The sequence below is a fragment of the Balaenoptera acutorostrata genome, chromosome 17, assembly GCF_949987535.1.
Source record: "Balaenoptera acutorostrata chromosome 17, mBalAcu1.1, whole genome shotgun sequence".
Classification (NCBI taxonomy): Eukaryota; Metazoa; Chordata; class Mammalia; order Artiodactyla; family Balaenopteridae; genus Balaenoptera; species Balaenoptera acutorostrata.
Genome location: NC_080080.1, coordinates 48,831,947 through 48,855,628, shown reverse-complemented (window position 1 = coordinate 48,855,628; position 23,682 = coordinate 48,831,947). Strand labels below are relative to the sequence as shown.

General features: G+C 38.5%; 1 pseudogene; it reads right to left on the bottom strand.

Annotated features, from left to right (window-relative positions):
- Positions 1–18,192: 18,192 nt before the first annotated feature.
- Positions 18,193–20,962, bottom strand: LOC130705561 (TAF5-like RNA polymerase II p300/CBP-associated factor-associated factor 65 kDa subunit 5L; annotated as a pseudogene).
- Positions 20,963–23,682: the final 2,720 nt, after the last annotated feature.

Genomic DNA, 23,682 nt, shown 5'->3' with positions numbered 1-23,682 from the left:
GGCAAGGGAAGTGAAATAACACTGATGGCATTCAGATAATATGCAAATTAAACATTCTTACATACTTGCTTTCAATTATTTATCATCACTGAATAAGTCAGCATCAAATAAGACTTCATGTAAATATGATCAAGTAAGACTTCATCATAATCATGAAGCATCCAGAGAGTAAAAGATAACAGAAGTAGAAAAAAGTCCTTGATTGTCTTGATCATTAAATATACAAAAGAGAATTATACTTGACCATAGCCACACAAGCATATTCCTCTTCAACAATGCTAAAATGCCCAAGAGAAGATAAACCCGCAGAAAGATTCCTGTTAATTAACATAGAAAGGCACAGGAAGGCATCTGCAAAGGACCCTGTATGCAGTTTCTGCCTGTGAAATTTGGAAATAAAACATCAAATATTTAACAACATTCAGATTCATCTAACAGGTCTAAATTTGGCAACCTCTTATTAAGGTCAATACAATACTTACTGGTCATGATAAGCCAATTTTTAATACATAATTAAAAATTCTATAACAAAGTCTGAATGTTATTTGGGATTTGTGGAGCCACCCTAAAGTTAGGAATTCTACTTTATCTATGAAAAATACAAGGTGAGTATCAGCAATGTGAAATGTCAATTTTATGTGTCCTTAATTCTTTTCTGTAAGGATGGTGTCAATTATTTTTGTTCTGCCATTTACTTGGTGTCAGTCAACGACATTTAATGAGCATCTGCTATGTTCTCTAGGGAGGCATAAGAGAAGACAGCTGCTCTTCTTGAGGAAATTACAATGAAATGGGAGAGATAAAGCAAACACATGAACAAATATATAATGTTTGTCATAGAGTCTCAGGCTAGTTTTCCAGTTAAAACAAACAACTAAAACAAAAGAGGTTTAGGTTTTTCAATTCCTTTTGTTTGAAAGTTCAGAGGAAAATGTCACTTATTTTCAGGTGTATCTAGAGGACTACCTGAGTAAATATGAGGATTTATTTTAGGCATTCTAGGAACATTCCTTAGATTTTTAAAGTCAGTATGAGTTTAGTACTATTGAATTCTTCAGCAGGGTATATTTAAATACCCACATATAAACAGGAAATCTTGGCTTAGGTTCCTGAGGTTGGAACCTAAGATATAGGATACAATATCTCTAAACATGTTGGTAATTCTGTTTTCACAGTTTTGATGTTAGCAGTTACCTGTTGACTAAATAGCGTATTAGAAGTTACAAGTTGTAGGAGAGTGATGCTTTCCTGATTTATTTTTCTTGCTTCTATCAGATAGGTAAGATAAAAGTACATGGTTTCCTCAAAGTCTGATTTCTGAGCTATTGCCAATAAGGGTTACCAATATAAGCTATATGACTGTTCACTATATGAGCTGTTCCTATGGAAGGCATGGTACTGACTTTAAGGAAGACCAGTTTTTTCCTTCATTTCACGTTTGTTCTCAGAGTCTTTCTGTTTGCTATCTGGCCCATCTTCTGCACCAGACGTTTCCTTGCCCTAGTGGCAATACTTCTATTGCCCGAGTCCCTGACTGGATATTTTGGTAATGGGTTACCACTGTGAAGGAGTTTTGCCTTCCAAATCTTCTCCCTCTCTCCCGAACTCACCTAGTCTTTCAGGTGAGGCAAACTGACAAGTTAAACCACACTAAAGTGCTAATGACTTTAATAGTTCATTATGATCTTTTAGTATTTGCATCCTAGTAGGGACTTCTGAAAGTGACATGAATCTGTTTCTTTTATTGAAAAACATTATGTGGATGCCTGGGAGAGATCTTTCAGGGTAGGATGGCTTTTCTAGGGCTCTGAATTATTGCCCTCAGATGAGTTTTATTCTCGCCCTGATGGGATAGCCATGTCGAGGATTGGAGTAGGAGATGATTTAGGGAAACATTTAATCTGTCCTCACTTTTCCAGGTTGGTCATTGTATCACATCCTTCTCAATCCCCAATAGTTTATTACAGTCAGAGTAAAGTTTAAACTCTTCACTCTGTCTTTAAACTTTACTTCTGCTCACTTTCTGATTTCATCTTCTCTACTCTCCAGTTACCTATTCCTGGCCTAGACAGCCCAGGAATTATTAAGGCTGGCACCTTCCCAGTATTCAAGTCTCCTATTAGATGCCAGTTCCTCAGAGAAGCCTTCTAAACAAGAACTTCTAAACTTCTTTCTCTCATCTGTTATATTTTCTTTATAGCAGTTCTATTTTCTGGAGTACTCAAGCTTTTTTTTTTTTTTAATTTATTGTATGTTTTCTACTGCTGACTGAAAAAAAAAAGCACAACATGAGAGTTGTGAGTTAAATTTTATTTGGGGCAAAATGAGGACTATAGCCCAGGAGACAACATTTCAGATAGTTCTGAGAAACTGCTCCAAAGAGGTAGGGAGGAAGGTCAGTATAAATGTGATTTTGGTGAAGGAAGTGTACATGCAATCAGGCACATATTTTTTTTGTGGAAGGTTTCTGCTTGTCTCATGAAGGTTACTGCTAGTCACAAGGAGCAGATGTCACCGTGAAGGATTTTAGTGCTTTTCTAGATATGAAGAGATACAAGAATTGGGCTCATAAAATCGTCTCCTGAAAATATCTAACTATCTGAAGATTGGTTCTGCCAGTTTTTCCCAGAGCACAGAGTGCCTCATTTTTGCTCTCCACCCTGAACTCCTTTCAGGGGGTGTTGAAAGTCAGCAGCTGCAGCAGCTCATGATTTAATCCTTGTAGAGGTACATGGCAAGTGCTGATGGCAAGTGCCAGTTTTTTTATTTGACACTACCATTGGAAGCTCTTGAGGTCTGAGACTTTATCTCATGACTGTTATATCTTGAGGGTCCAGAATTATGCTAGACAAATTGTTGATGCTCAATGAATCTTTGGTAAAAAAATGTTAGTTTAATATAGTGTATATAGTGTATAGTGTGCTATATGCTGACTTAAAATTCTGGTTAAGAAAAAAGAAAACACCCAAAATTATTGCTTCCCTGCAGACAACCTGACCCTATATTATAGAAGAAATGATTGTTTTGTTACACTCTAAACCTCTTCACAAAAGAGTGGAATGTGAACATTTCTGTTCTTTGAATATCTTCATTTCTTAAGAGAGGAAACAAAGAACGACTGACTACAAGTTAGGAAGAGCTAATTGCATCTGTTAGGAGGGAAAGTGTACAATGGATCATAGTGTAACTAGGAAATTATTGATAAATGATTACTACAGAAACGAAACTGCAGGGAAATGAGTCACTTCCTAGAAGCCTGTTGTAGTGAATCCATGCAACATTTCCTTTTTTTTTTTTTTTTTTTTTTAACATTTCCTTCTTGATCTTTCCTGGAAACAGCAGAGTATGGAGTAGAGGCTTGATTATGTTAAACACAAAAGTGTGAACAGAAACAAAAACTGGTGACAGACATAGCAGAGAGGCCATAGCAGCAAGCTCTGACTCCATGTTGGCTGGTAGTTGATTAAGGCAGAGTCACAAGGAAGAAAAATTGTTTACATTTGCCATGATGATGACAAGTGACCTACCTGCACAGACCCCAAGCATCTTAGAGAGGGTCCTTACTTTTTGTCAGCTCCTCAATAAGAAGGTTTCCCTTGCAATTACACTGGTAATTTTGAAGGTATATGAGATCTTACGGAGATGAAAACAGGAAAAGAAGAAAAATGGTAGGATTTTTCTCCTTCATTTGAACTCTTATTTGCTCTTTATTTTGTTTCTTTTTTGTGGGTTTTATTTTCTTCACCGATTTTCCAACCTTTCTGAATTTCTTCAGTAATCTGTCTCATTGTAACTCTGTGCTCACTGAGTATCATAACTGGAAGAAATCTCTATCAACTTGAAAGGTAAACAATGGTAACACATTCATTTGTATTTCTTTGATGACTTTCGAGCTGAACACATACATGTTTTGACAATTTCTTTCTTCCCTAGAGTATAACCCATTCATGTCATTTGTCTTTTTTTTTTTTTTTCCATTAGAGTGTTCCTGTTCTTCTTAAAGCTCAGTAGTTAAGATCATAGACTCTGTAGAATTGATTTCCTGAGCCTCACTCTGGATCTGCCACTTGTTATGAGACATCAACACCCAAGTTACAGAGTGACTGTATGCGTGAGTTCTCATCTTTAAAATGGGTGAAAATAATCATTGCTATGTCTCAGAATAGTTGTGAGGAATAATTAGATAAAATATGTTAAGAGCTTACAGCACTGCTTGGCACATGTTATTTATTATTATTAGCTATTTAAATATTAAGTTTGTAGTTCTTTTTTTCTAACAAATATTTTCCTTCATTTGGTTTTTGCCTCTTTATTTCATCTGAAGTTTTGGCTGTCAAATGTATTCAATTTTAGGTGGTTAGATTTGTTGATCTTTATGTTTTCCTCCAGTACTTTCATGCCCAGAAAGTTTCCCTCAACCACAATATTTGAAAGAATAGATTTTCATAAACATTTTATAGTTTTCATCTTCCCTTTACTACTCCTCAATCTCCTGCTATCTGGTTTCAGTCTTCTCCATTGTTTTTCTCACTTATTTTTGTTTTTAATTGTGGTAAAGTATACATAACATGTAGTTTACCATCTTAATCATTTTTAAGTGTACAATTCAGTAGTGTTAAGTACATTCACATCATTGTGCAACCTCCAGAACTCTGTTCATCATGCAAAACTTAAATTAAAACCCATTACACAACAACTTTCAATTCCCTACTTCTAGCCCCATAGGCAGCCACCATTATACATTTTGACTCTATAAATTTGACTATTCTACCTCCTGTAAGTGGAATCATACAGCAGTTTGTCTTTTTATGTCTGGCATATTTCTTGTAGCATAATATCCTCAAGACACATCCATAATATAACATGTGTCAGAATTTCCTTTCTTTTTAAGGCTGAATGATATTCCTTTGTATATGTATACCACATTTTATCCATTCATCTATGGATGGACATTTGTGTTGCTTCCACCTTTTGGCCATTGTGAATAATGCTGCTATGAACATGGATATACAAATACCTCCTTGAGACCCTACTTTCAATTATTTTGCTTATATAGCCAGAAGTCAAAATGCTGGACTATATTGTAATTCTAATTTTTTTGAGGAATTGACATACTGTTTTTCATAGCCACTGTACCATTTTACATTTCCAACAGTATGTGAGTTTTCCAATTTCTCCATATCCTTGCCAACACTTTTCTCTCTATTCTTTTGAAACTGCTCTAATAAAAGTCAACAATGATTTCTTTGTGAATATGTCCACTGGAAACTTTTCAGTTCTATCTTATTGGACTTTGAAATATGACACTGTTAAATACATGCTCACTCTTGAAAGTCTCTACTCCCTTAGTTTAACTTCCTTGATGTTACTCTCTTCTTTTTTTACCTTGTGATGCTGACTGTTTTCTCTAGATTTCCTTCATGGACAACTCTTCTAATAAGTTCTAAAGCACTGGTGTTCCCAAGGGTTCTGTTCTTGTTTGCCCTCCTTATTTTAGATACTATCTCTAAGTTATCTTATAAAGACAACCCATGCAGTGATAATTCCAAATATATTTTTACAACTCTGATCTTACTGAAGCCTCATGCTTACAAGTGAACTCAAAAACAGGAAAAAATGTAACTCTGGACCAGAAATGAAATAGAAATAAAAAATGGAGACAGCAGTTGATGACTCTGGCTTGTTGGGATCTGAGTCTAAATCAAACAGTGGTGACTGGGGATTGAGTTTTTAAGGGGGAGAGGAAACTAAAAATGCTCCTTGCAAGGCAGGAAATGGAAGCTTGTCTCATTAATTTAGATTTGTACTGGATAAGGGGTTTCCCCTCTAGAGTGAAAGGATACCCAGAGCTAAGAAATATGAAAAGCTGCAGATCTAGGGAATAAATATAACATTAAGAACAGGAACTGAGCTAGCCACCCACTGGCTGTGTAACCATATTTACAGAATCTCCAATTCACTCAAGGCAGTAACTCCAAGCTGCCAATAAAAGATCTGGTTCTGTATTAAGGCAAGGAGTGGTGGTGGCAAATGCAAAACTGCTAGACAAGTAGGGGTGCACAGAGTAGGAGACAAAGAAAAATAAAAACAATAAATTCCCATTCATACTGAGTCTAAAAACTAAATTCCTAAGTTTTTTTTAAAGGAAATCTAATATTATGGAAAGAAGCTAAAAAAATGTGTGGTTATAATAAAAATAAAATTATAAATTTTATAATAAAATAAAATTTTATTTTATTTGTTCTCAAATAAAGTTATAGAACAACACATACGTATTTAGGGTGTTAAAAAATAGACTGAAGACATAATGTCCATTTAAATAAGAGGAAGATACTAGGAAACAAAAGTTTGCAACAAGAATGCAAAAAAATGACCCACTTAGAAAAATTAAAAATGGAAAAAAATATTTGGTCATTAAAATTAAAAATACAATTGAAAAGATAAACAGTATACTATAGATATGAAAGAATGGATTAATGAATTCAGAAGCACTAATGAACTACTATAGAGGACTTTTCCAGAATCTTGTAAAGAGAAACAAAAAGTTAAAAAGTGCAAAAGAGAAATTAAGAGAGGAGAATAGCTGAAATGGTTCCAAAATTTTTAAGTACCAAAAGAAGGGATTGAAAAGAATAGCTAAGAAAAAAAGGCCATGAGTTTGTAACTGAGTAGAAAAACCTGTGTACCCAGGAGTATAAATAAAAATAAACAATACATCCACATCTAGACACATCGTGCTCTAACAGCTTCTGAGACAAATAAGTAACACTAAAAGCTATTTGAAAAGACATTACAAAATACTAGCAAACAGAATCCAACAGCGTATTAAAAGGATCATACACCATGATCAAGTGGAGTTTATTCCAGGAATGCAAGGATTCTTGAATATACGTAAACCAATCAGTGTGATACACCACATTAACAAATTGAAGGAGAAAAACCATATGATCATCTCAATAGAGGCAGAGAAAGCTTTTGACAAAATTCAACACCCATTTATGATAAAAGCTCTCCAGAAAGTAGGCATAGAGGGAACTTATCTCAACATAATAAAGACCATATATGACAAACCCACAGCCAACATCATTCCTAATGGTGAAAAACTGAAACCGCTTCCTCTAAGATCAGGAACAAAACAAGGTTGCCCACTCTCACCACTATTATTCAACATAGTTTTGGAAGTTTTAGCCACAGAAATCAGAGAAGAAAAAGAAATTAAAGGAATACAAATTGGAAAAGAAGTAAAACTTTCACTGTCTGCACATGACATGATACTATACACAGAGAGTTCTAAAGATGCTAACAGAAAACTACTAGATCTAATCAATCAATTTGGTAAAGTAGCAGGATACAAAATTAATGCACAGAAATCTCTTGCATTCTTATACACTAACGATGAAAAATCTGAGAGAGAAATTAAGAAAACACTCCCATTTACCATTGCAACAAAAAGAATAAAATGCCTAGGAATAAACCTACCTAAGGAGACAAAAGACCTGTATGCACAAAACTATAAGAAACTGATGAAAGAAATTAAAGATGATACAAACAAATGGAGAGATATACCATGTTCTTGGATTGGAAGAATCAACATTGTGAAAATGACTCTACTACCCAAAGCAATCTACAGATCCAGTGCAATCCCTATCAAACTACCAATGTCATTTTTCACAGAACTAGAACAAAAAATTTCACAATTTGTATGGAAACACAAAAGACCCCGAATAGCCAAAGCAATCTTGAGAACGAAAAAGGGAGCTGGAGGAATCAGGCTCCCTGACTTCAGACTATATTACAAAGCTACAGTAGTCAAGACAGTATGGTACTGGCACAAAAACAGAAATATAGATCAATGGAACAGGATAGAAAGCCCAGAGATAAACCCACACACATATGGTCACCTTATCTTTGATAAAGGAGGCAAGAATATACAGTGGAGAAAAGACAGCCTCTTCAATAAGTGGTGCTGGGAAAACTGGACAGCTACATGTAAAATAATGAAATTAGAACACTCCCTAACACCATACACAAAAATAAACTCTAATGGATTAAAAGCCTAAATGTAAGGTCAGACACTATAAAACTCCTAGAGGAAAACATAGGCAGAACACTCTATGTCATAAATCACAGCAAGATCCTTTTTGACCCAGCTCCTAGAAAAATGGAAATGAAAACAAAAATAAACAAAAATGACCTAATGAAACTTAAAAGCTTTGGCACAACAAAGGAAACCATAAACAAGACGAAAAAATAACCCTCAGAATGGGAGAAAATATTTGCAAATGAAGCAACTGGCAAATGGTTAATCTCCAAGATTTACAAGCAGCTCATGCAGCTCAATATTAAAAAACAAACAACCCAATCCAAAAATGGGCAGAAGAACTAAATAGACATTTCTCCAAAGAAGATATACAGATTGCAAACAAACACATTAAAGGATGCTCAACATCACTAATCATTAGACAAATGCAAATCAAAACTACAATAAGGTATCATCTCACACCAGTCAGAATGGCCATCATTAAAATATCTACAAACAATAAATGCCAGAAAGGGTGTGGAGAAAAGGGAACCCTTTTGTACTGTTGGTGGGAATGTAAATGGATACAGCTACTATGGAGAACAGTTTGGAGGCTCCTTAAAAAAGTAAATATAGAACTACCATATGACCCATCAATACCACTGCTGGGTATATACCCTGAGAAAACCATAATTCAAAAATAGACATATACCACAATGTTCATTGCAGCACTATTTACAATAGCCAGGACACAGAAGCAACCTAAATGTCCATCGACAGATGAATGGATAAAGAAGATGTGGCACATATATACAATGGAATATTACTCAGCCATAAAAAGAAACGATATTTAGTTATTTGTAGTGAGGTGGATGAACCTAGAGTCTGTCATACAGAGTGAAGTTAGTCAGAAAGAGAAAAACAAATACCATATGCTAACACATATATATGGAATCTAAAAAAAAAAAAAAAAGTTTCTGATGAACCCAGCGGCAGGACAGGAATAGAAGTGCAGACGTAGAGAATAGACTTGACACAGGGAGGGGGAAGGGTAAGCTGGGACGAAATGAGAGAGTAACATTGACATATATACACTACCAAATGTAAAATAGCTCATAGGAAGCAACTGCATAGCACAGGGAGATCAGCTTGGTGCTTTGTGACCACCTAGAGGGGTGGGATAGGGAGGGTGGGAGGGAGATGTAAGAGGGAGGAGATATGGGGGTACATGTATACCTATAGCTGCTTCACTTTGTTATACAGCAGAAATTAAGACAACATTGTAAAGCAATTATACTCCATTAAAGGCGTTAAAAAAAAAGACATTACTTGCCAAAATATTACTGTTATATTGACAGCAGACTTTTCACTGGCACTAATACGTCCCAGATAATAATGGAATATATTCAAAGTGCTGAGGAAAAATAACTTACAATCTAAAATGTAGTACCCAGCTAAACTATCACGCTATTATTCAAGTGTGATGGAAAATACAGATTTGCTCATGCATAAAAAGGTTAATAGAATTTCTTATTCTCAGAGCTACAATAAAAAAAAAACTATTAAAGTTTGTGCTTTAACAATAAGATGGTATGTTAGCTAGAGTTCTGCAGAGAGACAGAATCAATAGGAGATAAAGATAGATGATAGATAGATATAGATAGATAGATAGATAGATAGATAAATAGATAGATAGATAGATGATATATAGATAGATGTTTATTATGAGGGGTTGGCTTACATGATCATGGAGGCTGAGAAGTCCCATGAACTGTGGTCTACAGGTTAAAAGGTCAGGAAAGCTGGTGGTGTGGTTCCAGTCAAAAGTTGAAGGCCTAATAATCAGAGGAGTCAATTATATAAGTCTCAGTCCAAGTCCAAATGCCTAAGAACCAAGAGCACCAATATTTGATGGTAGGAGAAAATGGACTTCCCAGTTTAAGCAGAGAACAAATTTGCCTTTCCTCGATCTTTTTGTTCTATTCAAGATCTCAGCATATTGCATGATGCCCACTCACATTAGTGAGGGCAATATTATTTATTCAGTCTACAGATTCAAATGCTAATTTCTTCTAGAAACACCCTCAAAGTCACACCCAGAAGTAATGTTTAACCAGCTATCTGGGCATCCTTTACCCAATCAAGTTGACACATTAGGTTAACCATCATAGATGGTGAACTCAGAATAAAGGTGAGGGACAAAAACTTCTGAGTTAAACTCCAATTTCATAACATGTAGCTGGAGAGATCAAGATGGCAGAGTAAGAGGACATGGAGCTCACATTCCCCACAAACACATCAAAAATACATCTACATGTGGAACAATTCTCACTGAAAACTAACTGGAAACTGGCAGAAGGACTACTGCACAACCAAGGCTGTAAGAAAAATACACATGTAATCAAGTAGGAAGGGAAGAAAAGCAATTGGATTAGGACCTGTGTCCCTGGGAGGGGACTCAGAGGAAAAGGGAGATTGCATGGTTGACACTTGCCTAGGGGAGTGAGCACATCAAGCCACAGACTGGGAATCTCAGTCCTGGGATTCTACAGAGAGGATACAAGTCCTCTTGTCTTGTTGGAGAACTGCTGGGACAGAGAAAAGCTGGAGAAGACTGGACTCCACTCATGAGAAACATGTGTGTACTCGCTAGCCCCAGAGGTAGGGCAGAGAGAGGTCTGCTCTAGCAGACGCCAGAAATCTGGCAACTGCCTTGCTGTATGCCCCGGCCCAAGCTGAGCAAATGCTCTGGCCCTGCTCACTCCAAGTCATGGAACGGCACTAGATCTGGGATGGCAAAGGCCAGGGAAAACACTCAACCTTGGGATGCAGAGGCCACCATACCCTGGATCAGAGCCTGGGTGGGACTGCAGCAGACATTGTTGGTGCTTACTGAAGCAGTGGCCCAGAAGCAGCCCATTTCCAGACAACAGCTATTCTACCACAGACCACCGCCACAACCCCATATAGGCAGATAAACCACGTGGGCCCTGCCTTCCCTGTAGAGCTGTTCCACAACAGAGTAGGATGGCAGAGGCTGGAGAGAGTGATACCTATGAAAAAGAAAGGGGTCTTGTCCTTGAGGCAGGATGGAGAGAGGTCTGCTCTAGAGGCTGCCAAGTTTCTCATGACTGCCTTGTCATGTACTGCAGCCCTAGCCTAGCAAAGGCTCTGGCACCCCTCACTCCCTACCACAGTGTGGCACTGGATCTGGAGCAGCCATGAGCAGAGTAACTGTGGACTGTGTCTGAGCAGAGCTGCAGATGCCTACACAGGCAGCCCATCTGACCTCTGTATGTGAATGGGCTTCACTTGCTTCAACACTCCCCTCCTGTGGGGTATAGATCCCAGTGCAAGGAGAGGGAAAAACCCATAGGGAACAGAGCCAGATCAAGCTCGACCCTCAAAGTTTCTTCTCCAGTATCTTGGAATCAGACACCACCTTTGAAAGGATGGTGACATCCACTGAGCAGAGAGAAAGTCTTGCCTCATACCCAGTCTGGCTTTAGCCCCTCCATATCCAGCTCCACCTCCTACCAAGGTGATAGCTGCTGGTAAAAATGAGGAAAAGTGTGACAGCATCCACATGAAACCAGCCCTCCCACCAAAGGCATTTGGCACATGCAATCTGCATAGGGATACTCCCACATAAGAACAACTCTTCTAGACCTGCAAAAGGTAACTGTTTCACCTAAATTCATAGAGGCAGAGACAGTTAAGTAAAAATGAAAAGGCAGAGGAACTACTCTCGATTGAAAGAGCAAGAGAAAAACCCTGAAAACATAAATAATGAAACAGAATTTTAAAAATTACCAGATAAAGAATTCAAAATATTGATAATAAAAATGTTAACTGAATTAAGAGAAAGAATTGACCTAAACACTGAAAATTTTAACAAGGAAATAGAAAATATAAAAATGAACCAATGAAAAATGAGTAATTCAGTAACTGAAATAAAAAACACACTACAAGGAATGAACAGCAGACTAAGTGATATGGAAGAATGTGTAAGTGATCTGGAACACAGAATAATGGAAATCACTCTATCAGAACAGCAGAAAGAAAATCAAATTTTAAAAAATGAAAGCAATTTAAGAGATCTCTGAAATAATTTGTCCAAACATTCTCATTATAAGGGTTCCAGAAGGAGAAGAAAGAGGGAAAGGATTCAAAAATGTATTTGAAGAAATTATGGCTGAAAACTGCCCAAACCTGAAGAAGGAAGCAGATATCCAGACACAGGAAGCACAAAAGGTCCCCAAAAAGATGAACCCAAACAGACCCACACCAACACATATCATAATTAAAATGGCAAAAGTTAAAGATAAAGAAGGGATTCTAAAGGTAGCTGGAGAAAAAGAGTCATTTACAAGGAAATACCCATAAAACTATCAGCTAATTTCTTTGTAGAAATTTGCAGGCCAGAATGGAGTGTCATGATATACTCAAAGTACTGAAAGAGAAAAGCCTGCAGCATAGGATACTCTGTCCAGTAAGATTATCATTTAGAATAGAAGGAAAGATAACATCTCAGACAAACAAAAACTAAAAGAATTCAGCAATACTGAATCTACCCTAAAAGAAGTGTTGTAGGGTCTTTTCCATATGGAAAAGAAGTAAGAATCGATAGGAAAGGGAAAATCTCAATTGGAAAGGAAAATATATAGTAAGGATTGAAGACTACTTAACTAATCCAGTATTTAGATTAAAAAGACAAAAAATGTAAAATCAATTTTAACTGCAATAAACAGTTAAGGGATAAGCATGAAGATGTGAAATAGGAAATCAGAAACAAAATGTGGGGGAGGGGAATAAAAAATGTAGATCTTTAGACTGTATTTGAACTTAATTGACTACCAGTTTAAAACAGTAGTTATAATTATGGGTCAACATATAGAAATCCCATGGTAACCACAAATCAAAAACCTACAATAGATACACAAGAACAAAAAAGAAAGGAATACGAGAATACTACTAAAGAAAATCATCAAGCCACAAGGGAAGAAACTAAAAGAAGTAATGAACAGAGAAGAAGTACAGAAACAGCCATAAAACAAGTAATAAAATGAAAATAACTACATATCTATCAATAATTACTTTAAAAGTCAATGGACTAAGTGCTGTGATCAAAAGACAAGGTAGCTAACCAGATTAAAAAAACAAGACCCTTCAATATGCTGCCTAAAAGAGACTCACTTCAGGGCTAAAGACACACACAGACTGAAAGTGAGAGGTTGTAAAAGATATTCCATGCAAATGGGAACAACAAGAAAACAGGGGTAGCAATACACATATCAGACAAAATAGACTTTAAAATAAAGGCTATAAAAGAGACAAAGAAGGGCATTACATTCTGATAAAGGGATCAGTAGAAGAAGAGAATATTACACTTGTTAACATATTTGCACTCAATACAGGAGCACCTAAATATATTGATATAAAGCAAATAGTAACAGACATAAGGGGAAAAATTGACAATAATAGCATAATAGTAGGGGGACTTTAACACCATACATCTATCAATGGACAGATTATCCAGACAGAATATCAATAAGGAACCAGTGGTCTTAAGTGACATAGTAGATATCTAATATCTAATAATAGATATCTACAGGACATTACATCCAAAACATTAGAATTAAAATTCTTTTCAAATGTATCCAGAATGTTTGCTGGGATAAACCACATGCTAGGCCACAAAACAAGTCTCAACAAATTTAAGAGGATAGAAGATATATCAAGTATTTTTTTTTAATCAGAACAGTATGAAACTAGAAATCAAATACAGAAAGAAATACGGTAAAAGAACAAACATGTGGAGAGTAAACAACATGCTACAAAAAAAAACCACTGGGTCAATGAAGAAATCAAGAAGGAAACCAGAAAATACCTCGAGACAAAGGAAAATGAAAATACAATACTCCAAAATCTATGGGATGGAGTAAAAGTAGTTCTAAGAGGGAAGTTCATAGCATTACAGGCCTTCCTTAAGAAACAAGCAAAATCTCAAATAAACAACCTAATCTATCACCTACAAGAATTAGAAAAAGAAGAAAAAACAAAGCCCAAATTCAGTGGAAGGAAGGAAATAATAAAGATCAGAGAAGAAACAACAGAATAGAGATTAAAAAAATAAAAAGCAATAGAAATGATCAACAAAACCAAGAGCTTGTTTTATAAAAGATAAACAAAACTGATAAAGTATAAGCCAGGAAGAAGTAAAGAAGAAAAGAAAGAAGAAAAGAAAGAGGACCCAAATAAACAAAATAAATGCAAGAGGAGAAATAACAATTGACACCACAGAGAACAATAATAATAAGAGAATACTATGAACAGTCACATGCCAACAAATTGGACAACAAAGCAGAAATGGACAAATTTCCAGAAACATAAAACCTGCCAAGATTGAATGAAGAAGAAACAGATAACTGAACAGATCTAGCACTAGCAGTGACATTGAATTTGTATTAAAAAAAAAATTCAAGCGAATAAATTTCAGGACTGGATGGCTTCACAGGGTAATTCTACTGAACATATGAAGAAGAATTAATACCTATTCTTCTTAGACTATTCCAAAAAATGAAGAGGACAAAACATTCCCAAATTCATTTTGTAAGGTCACCATTACCTTGATATCAAAACTAGACAAAAAAAGAAAATTACAGGTCAATACCTTTGACGAATATAGATACAAAACTCTTCAACAAAATGTTAGCAAACCAAATTCAACAATATATAAAAAGGATCATTCATCATGATCAAGTTGGGGCACAAGAATGCTTCAACATTCTCAAATCAATCAATGTGATACACCACATTAAAACAAAGGAAGAAAATCTCACTATCATCTCAATAGACACAGGAAAAGCAGTTGACAAAAATTCAACATTCATTCATGATAAACACTCTCATCAAAGTGGTTATAAAGGGAATATATCTCAACATAATAAAGCCCAGTTAAGACAAACCCACAGCCAACATGACACTCAAAGGTGAAAAGCTGAAAACCTTCTCACTGAATTCAGGAACAAGACAAAGATGCCCACTCTCACCACTTCTATTTATCATAAGTAATGGAAGTCCTAGACACAGCAATCAGAAAAGAAAAAGAAATAACAGGCATCCAAGTTGAAATGGGAAAAGTAAAACTGTCACTATTTGCAGATGACATGATACTTTATATAGAAGACCCAAAGTCTCCACCCAAAGACTATTAGAACTAATAAATGAGTTCAGCAAAGTTCCAGGATAGAAGCTGAATGTAAAAAAATCTGTTGCTTTTCTATATACAGTCAGAAAGAGAAAGTAAAAAAGAAATCCCACTTAAAATTGCATCAAAAAGAATAAAATACTTAGGAATAAAATTAAACAAGGAAGTGAAAGATGTAAATTCTGAAAAATATAAAACATTGATGAAGGAAATTAAAGATCAAAGAAAGAAATGGAAAAATATCTTGTGCTGTTGGATTTAAAGAAATAATATTGTTACAATGGCCATACCACCCAAAACAACCTACAGACTTAATGCAACCCTTATCAATATAACCATGATATTTCCCACAGAACTAGAACAAATTATTCTAAAATTCACATGGAACCACAAAAGACCCTAAATTGCATAAGCAATCTTGAGAAAAAAGAACAAAGCTGAAAGCATCACCCTCACAGACTTCAGAATACTAGAAAACTAAAGTAATCAAAACAGCATGGTATTGGCACAAAACAGATACATAGATCAGTGGAACAAAATAGATGGTCCAGAAATAAGCCCACATATCTATGGTCAATGAAAATACAACAGACGAGGTAAGAATATACAATGGAGAAAAGACAGTATCTTCAACAAGAAGTACTGGAAAAACTAGACAGCTACATGTAAAACAATGAGATTAGAACTTTACCTCACACCATATTCAAAAATAAAGACCTAAATGTAAAATCTAAAACCATAAAAATCCTAGAAGAAAACGTAGGCAGAAAAATCTTTCATGTAACTTGTAGCAATATTTTTTGGATCTGTCTCCTTGGGCAAAGGAAAAATAAGTAAAAGTAAACAAATGGGACCTAATTAAACTTAAAAGCTTTTGCACAACAAAGGGAACCATCAACACATTGAAAAGACCACCTACTGAACAGGAGAAAATATTTGGAAATAATATGACCAACAGGAGGTAAATATACAAAATATGGAAACAGCACATACAACTCAGTATCAAAAAAACCAAACAAACCAATCAAAAATTGGGCAGAAGACATGAATAGACATTTTTCTGAAGAAAACATAAAGATGGCTAACAGGCACATGAAAAGATGCTGAACATCGCTAATTATTAGAGAAATGCAAATCAAAACAACAATGAGATATCACCTCACACCTGTCAGAATGGCTATCATCAAAATGTCTACAAATGACAAATGTTGGAGAGGATGTGGAGAAAAGGGATCCAGTGTATGTTGTTGGTGGGACTGTAAATTGGTGCATCCACTATGGAAAATAGTGTAGAGATTCCTCAAAAAACTAGAAATAGTACTACTATATGATCCAGCAATTTGACTCCTGGTTATATATTGAGAAAAAACCCCCACTAATTCAAAAAAGTACATGCAACCCAACGTATATAGCAGCACTGTTTACAATAGCCAAGATGTGGAAGCAACCCAAATGCCCATCAACATATGAATGGGTAAGGAAGAGGTAGGAGAATGTGTACATGGAATATTACTCATCCATAAAAATAATGAAATTCTGCCATTTACAGCAAGGTGAATGTGCCTAGAGATTATTATGCTTAGTGAAGTAAGTCCGTCAGAGAAAGACAAATACTGAATGATATCACTTATATGTGGAATCTAAAATATAATTCAAGTGAATGTATATGCAAAACAGAGAAACTCACAAGTATAGAAAACAAATTAGTGGTTACCAAAGGGATGAGGGAAGAGAGGATGGGAAAATTAGGGGTGTAGAATTAAAAGATACAAACTACTATGTATAAAATATATAAGCAACAAGGATACCTTTTTTTTTTTCTTGAAACTAAGTACATTTTAATAGAAAACAAAATACAAAATAACTCTTTTCAGAAAACAGAAATATTTAATCCTTTTCCCACAAATTAGAAGTTGCTTTATCCTCAGAGCGTAGTTTTCGACGTGTGTGTTCGTACTTAAGATTTGTTTCACAGACTGTTCATTAAACTGCTATTGCAAAGCAGGAGGTGGGAGGGACAATCTCAGGGGGAAAAGACGCTGGAAAAGCCACACCTCAGAATCATTTGGAAATTCAACATTTTCTAATTCTATCTTTTGACTTCTCACTTCCAATTATTTTCATTTCTTTACCACAATCTATCCTTTCAGTGGAGAGAATTGTTAATAGAAGTGCAGCCACGAAAATAATCTATCCCTCCATCACTGCAAGAGCCCAAGACTTTCTCAGTCAAAGCCACCCACCCACTTCTAGAAACATGTCAGCCGGAGTGATCAATCTGTCACCCAGAAATTTTCCCTTTCTCCCAATACACTGTACGACCAGATTCTCTGAATTCCCTGAACCTCAAAATTCCAAGTATCACAGCCAGTGCCAGGAGTAAAACCTGAAAGATGAGAGCAGAGAAGGCCCCCTCTGCCAGTGCTAGGTTTTCTCTTCTCATTAATAATAGTAATTATAATTATAATAACAATAATAAAAAATCCTTGTTCTCTGTAATCACGAAAAAGGAAAGACATTTGCCAGGATGACCCCGCCCCCTTTCCTAGTTCCCACCCCCGAATTCTACCCAGATAGAGTCCCTTCCACCCAGTGACCCTAGAGCACTGCTCCCGGGGAGGGCGCCCAGCAAACCTCCTCTGGCCAAGTGCAGCCCCGGCAAGGTGAGGGCACCATGGCTCCAGAGACAGGAAGGGGCCGTCACGAGGACACAGCGGGATCTCTGTAATTCTTGATCTCACGTTCGTTCCCCGTCACTGCCCTTCCTTCCCCGTCCTTCCACACTTGGGGGCTGAGCGAAGGGTGGCTGGCTCGGGATGTCCGCGGGACGAGGGGGCACGAGGGGGGATGCGGGGGGACACGGGGAGTCCTTCACAGTCAGTCAGTGATTCCATCCGTCTGTCCTAAGACCTGCCATCTGGAGCCCTTCGCACGCCCCAGTCCATTACATCAGACATAAAAATCAATGTTCCTGGTTTTCTTGTGTGATTCCAGTCACCAGCAGGAGGTTGCAGGCCATGAACTGCATGCTCAGCACATTGCTCATCTGGCCGGTGTAGACGCCCACGAGCTCGCTGGACGAGCCGTCGGCGGGTGCGCTGCAGTGCACGCTCCTGATGTCCCAGACGCGCACCGAGTTGTCCATGGAGGCCGACGCGATCAGGCTGCTGTCTGGGCTGAAGGTGAGGCTGGTGATGCTGTCCGTGTGGCCCCGAAGCTCTTTGTAGAGCATCCCGGACGCCAAGTCCCACAGCTTCAGCCGCTGGTCCTCGCCCGCCGATGCCAAGTACTTACCATTGGGGGAAAAGGCCTGAGAGAGCACAGGGCCTTGGTGGCCCTTGAAGAGCCTCACCGAGTTCCCCTGCTGGGTGCTCCACAGCCGGACCGTCTTGTTGGTCGAGCCCGTGGCTAAGTAGTTGGAATTGGGGTGGAACTTGATGCAGTCCACATCCGCTAGGTGCCTGGCATAGATGTGCAGCGGGTGCATCCGATCAAACGACCACAGCCTGGCCGTGCAGTCGTGGGACCCACTGGCGAAGTACAGGCTGTGCGGGCTGATGTCCAGGTCCCACATGGGGTAGGCGTGGCCCCGGTACAGCACTGTGTTGGTGAAGCTGCCGAGGTCCCAGTACCTGATGGACATGTCCTCAGAGCAGGAGAGCAGCCTTGAGCTGTCCGCAAGGAACCTGGTGCTGTACACTGGCCCGCAGTGTCCCCGCAGGACCCTCATCTCTGTGCCTGCATTATCGTCCTCATCGTCCTGCGGGGACACATGCATGTGCACACACACACACAAGAAAAGAGTGTTTAGTGGTCCATCACGGAAAACAAACATCTAGAAACAAACAGACCTGCTTGGGAAACAGCACCTGCTCAGTAAATGACCCTGCTTTTTAGGGTGACTCCAGGAGAAGAACTCTTAATTGCATAACTGAATAAAATGTCTCCTACAACTTACAAACTGCCTTCCTTAAATTCACCTCGCAGCTAAGACTACAGCAAGGCTGTTAGTGCAGAGCGATGACTGTGGACCTTACTCTTAGGTTGAGGAGAACCGATTTCCAGAGCAATCACTCAAAAAGATGTACTTTTGAACTTATGTTCTTAGACGCTTTTATTCTACTGGCATGTCTTCGCCCGTCAGTCTCAGCTGCTTTGTAGGCCATGCTGCTCCCTGTCTCTAGTCCATTTAGAAAAATCCCCACGTGCCTGTTACTGCCACGCCTGGGGCCAGTGATGGAGGCAGGCGTGGTTTCACTTCGAGATTTTTCTACAGAACCGCTGTGGGAGTTCAGCCAAAAATAAAACCTGGACATACCACAGAAATAACAGTAGGCCAGGAAGGTGCAGCCATCAGTAAATTATGCTCACGTCCTGTGACCAGGCATGAATGGCTGGTGTCCAAAAGGAAAGAACAGTTTTGAAACCGTGACTTTCTGAAGGGTCTCAAATATTTTCCCAAAGTAACAAACGAGGCATGGATTCAGAATTGGTCTAAATAAAGCCAAGTGACTCATGTGAGTCTTGGAAATGAATCCCTACGTGTGGCAGAAAGACGAGTCGTGGCGTGGGGGGAGAGCCCCTCTCCTCATCCTCTTCCCCACAAGCACACTGTGTTCAAAGCCACTGTCCGTTCATTCTCTCGCCAACAAGCTCCTTATAACTGCAGCCGTCCTCACCCTGGAATTCATAAAGTCAAGTGACCTCAGTGGAAGAACAGGGGGTAGGATGAACTTCTTGGAACAGCTTGCCTCGTAAGCCTCCTTCTCCAGGATATCACAAGCCAAGTGGATGCGGGACACATCTACTTGATGGGGTTCGGATTTTAACTTCTTGGAACGCAGACTCCACAGTTTTATACAGGAGTTGTCAAAGCCAGCAGCGAGCAGCTTGCTGTCCAGGAAGACCTCCGCCGTGTTCAGCAGCTGCTCCGTGTTGTAGAAGGCGTAGAAGCAGATGGTGGTGAGAGAGGGGGGGCCGTCCTTGACACGCTTAATGCTCTCCTGCAGGACCTCCAGCGTGGCCTCGTTCTGCAGGATGGGCGCGGGCACGTCGGCAGGCTCCAGGCCACCGCCCTCACCCCGGGAGGGGCCGCCGCTGGCGTAGAGCTGGTAGTCCATCCTCTTGGCGGGCTGCACGTCCAGGTGGATGTGCCAGGTGAGGACTCTGCACAGCGCGGTGTTATTGTCACTCTGGAGGTAGCGGAGAAGGTAGTTGTAGCTGTCTTCCTGCAGGAGGACCACGTACTTGTTGTCCAGGAAGACCCACAGCCGGAAGTTAGACAGGATGTCCTGGATGGTCTGGGTGGTCTGCAGCTGCTTGATGACGTCCTTCTGGCTGGCATTCTACAGAAACATTCCATGGAAGCAGCTGTAAAAGCTTTCCACTGTGCTCTTGGGACTGTTCTGGACCAGGTTGAGGTGGAGGTAGACAAAGAGAGGGTAGAGGAGAGGCATCACTTCGTGGCTGTGCTGGGATTCAGAATTGGTGAGGAAATTCCGCAGCAGTCCAAACTGCACTTCATATTGCTGGGGCTCTGCCTGGCAAGGGGCCGCAGACACTATGTTGGCACAACCAGATTCTGATTGGACTGTGAGGCTGGTGGCCATCTCCTCGGTGCTCTGCGACAGCCGCAGGCCTTGCTTCAGTGGGCCGTCCGCGTCCCCGTACTGCCGGCGTTTGAGGTAGCAGGACACGGCCATCTGGATCTGCTCGGTGCGTACCCGTTTCATGACTGAACATCCAAGGCAGCTCCTGCTCCCCCCGCCGCCGCCGGGGTCGCCCCGCGTCTGCCTCCGTCGTCTCCGTGGCAGGCTCATGCTCCACGGCCGGCTCAGCCAGGCCCCTGCGCCCCGTGCCCCGCCGCCCCCGCGGCGGCTCTGGGCTGCAGCCCCATGACTGATTGACACGGAGCCTCTGCGGGCTGGGCCAGGCCGCAAGGGCCTCGACGCGCGACCATCTCCAAGGATACCTTTTATAGCACAAGAAATTATGGCCATTATTTTATAATAACTTTTAATAGGGTATAATTTGTAGGAACACTGAATCACTATGCTCTACACCTGAAACTAATATAATATTTAAATCAACTATTCCTCAATAAAAAACAAAGAAAAAATCATTTGATAACATGTACTATTAAATATGCTTGAATAATTATCATAAAAACGTAAGTATTTTTATTTTTTAAAAGGTAAGTAAAAACGACAAGATTGTGTGAGGGAAAGTGTTCAGTGGGTAGTTAAAGCATCCTAAGGAAATTCTCAGGATGAGAAAAGAAATACTGAATAACAGTAGTTCTGTTAGAAAAATGTATGGTGTGTAAATTTTGTAAATATTGTGCTGAGTATCAACAGGGTGTTCTTTTGATTGCTGAGTAGTTATCTCATTGTGTGCATATACTATGCTTTGCTGCTTCAGTCACCAGTTGATACATATTTGAGTTGTTTTCAATTTTTGCTATTATGAATAATGCTGCAATGAACATTTATGTACAAGTCTTTGTGTGAATTTCTGGGTTATGGCAAATTTATGTTTAACTTTTCAAGATGCTTCTTAACTGTTTTCCTAATGGATGTACACTTTTACATTCCCTCAAGTCACGCATGAGAGTTCTAGTTCTTCACATTCTCACCAACACTTGTTATTGTCTGTTTTTTGTTTAGGACCATCTGAGTGGGTTTGAAGTTATATAGCATTAATTTATTAATCATTTATTTAATTATTTAATTTTAAATTTGCCCTTTTGAATTAGTAAAATCTTTGAGAAACTGACCGTGACCCCTCCCTAGGTCTCTGGACTCCTAAATCTTTAATCTACTATGTAGTGTTGCTTTAAAAATTATGGTATAGCCATAATTCATTCATTGATTCATTCATTAATTGATTCTTCCATTCAACAATGATTAATCAAATACCTACAATAGGTCAGGCAAAGTTCTGGGATAAAAAGATGAGTTAACATGATTCCTGCCCTCAAAGACTTACTAATCTAATTGGAACCATGGACCTAGATAGTAAGAGTTACAATACAATGTAATAGATGCAAAAAGTACAAAACATACTCATTTTCTGGTCTAGTTAATCTTAATATGTCAAGGCCTTTCAGTTGTCATTTCCCTTGTCATGAGAACATCTTTCTCACATGCTCAAGGTTGATTTCTAGTGGTAAGGGAATTAGGTTGGAATGAGGAGCTTACTTCCAACAACAGTACTGTGGGCTTCATATTTCACTTTACTTTAATCCATTATCAAGGCTACTATAGATAGTAGTTCAGAACTTGATATGATGAAAACACCCCAGTTTCTGTTCTTACATCTTAAAGTAGAAAGATCAGATACTATTTCCATTAGTTGTCTATCTAAGGATATTTGTTGTCCATCTAAGGATAGGCCATTCCCTTGATAGATTTAGTTCACCTCCACACACTAAGTTTTTCTTGAGGAAGCAGCTGGAATGAATAGAGATAAATTCTGAGATTCTGAGAACAATGGCATTTGAAAGCCATTTGGATAAGGTAAAGAGGGCAATCCCTAAAGTAGATCTTCCTCTGATGTTCTTGTGATTTTTGCCTTATTGTATGCCCACACACAATGACCGCCACTTCCCACATCCAGTGAGTGACTAACTTGCACAAAATTCATCTATATATTTTAAACCTTAATAAAAAGAAGGGATTCCTGTGATTGTTTGGTACTTCCCCTGACCTTTAGATAAGACTTAACTAAATTATTTCAGGTAGACATTTTCATATCTTATTAAATAGGGAAGAAATTCTACAACCTATTCCACATTGTTCAGAAGTCCTAAAGTCTATGATTTAACATGGAAAATAAACTAGGAAGTTGAAGAATTTATATAACTCATATCTAAAACACACATAACTAAATTAGCTGAATTTTCCAGAGTATAACAGATATACATTTAAAATTTTGGTGAAGCATGCCATAAAATTATATTTTGTTCATTAATTCTGTCAGTTCACAAGCACTTATTAGGTATGGGTAATATATGTGTAGGTACACAGATAAGAGAAAGATGATCCTCAATTTAAAGGAACAGACTCATTGGAGAGACAGATCTGTAAACAAACAATTACCACACAATATAATAAGCATAGAAAAAATCATCAGGACAGGAATGAGGCAGTTTTAGGGAACATGTCTAAAGGAGAAGATTCTTGATTGTGTCTTAAATATTTGCTGCTCAAAGTGTGGTTTACAGACCAGTGGTATTTGCAACCACTGGAAGGCTGGAAGAAGCATAGAATTTCAGGTCGTTCTCTATACATATCAAATAAGAACATGCATTTTAATAAGATCTCCTGCTCATTAAACATTGAGAAGTTTTGCCTTAAAGTATTCTTAGGAATTCTCAGGTGGATTGGAGGAAGGAAAGAATATTCTATGGAAGTAGGAACAATATGTGTAAAGAGACTATATTGGGCAGGGA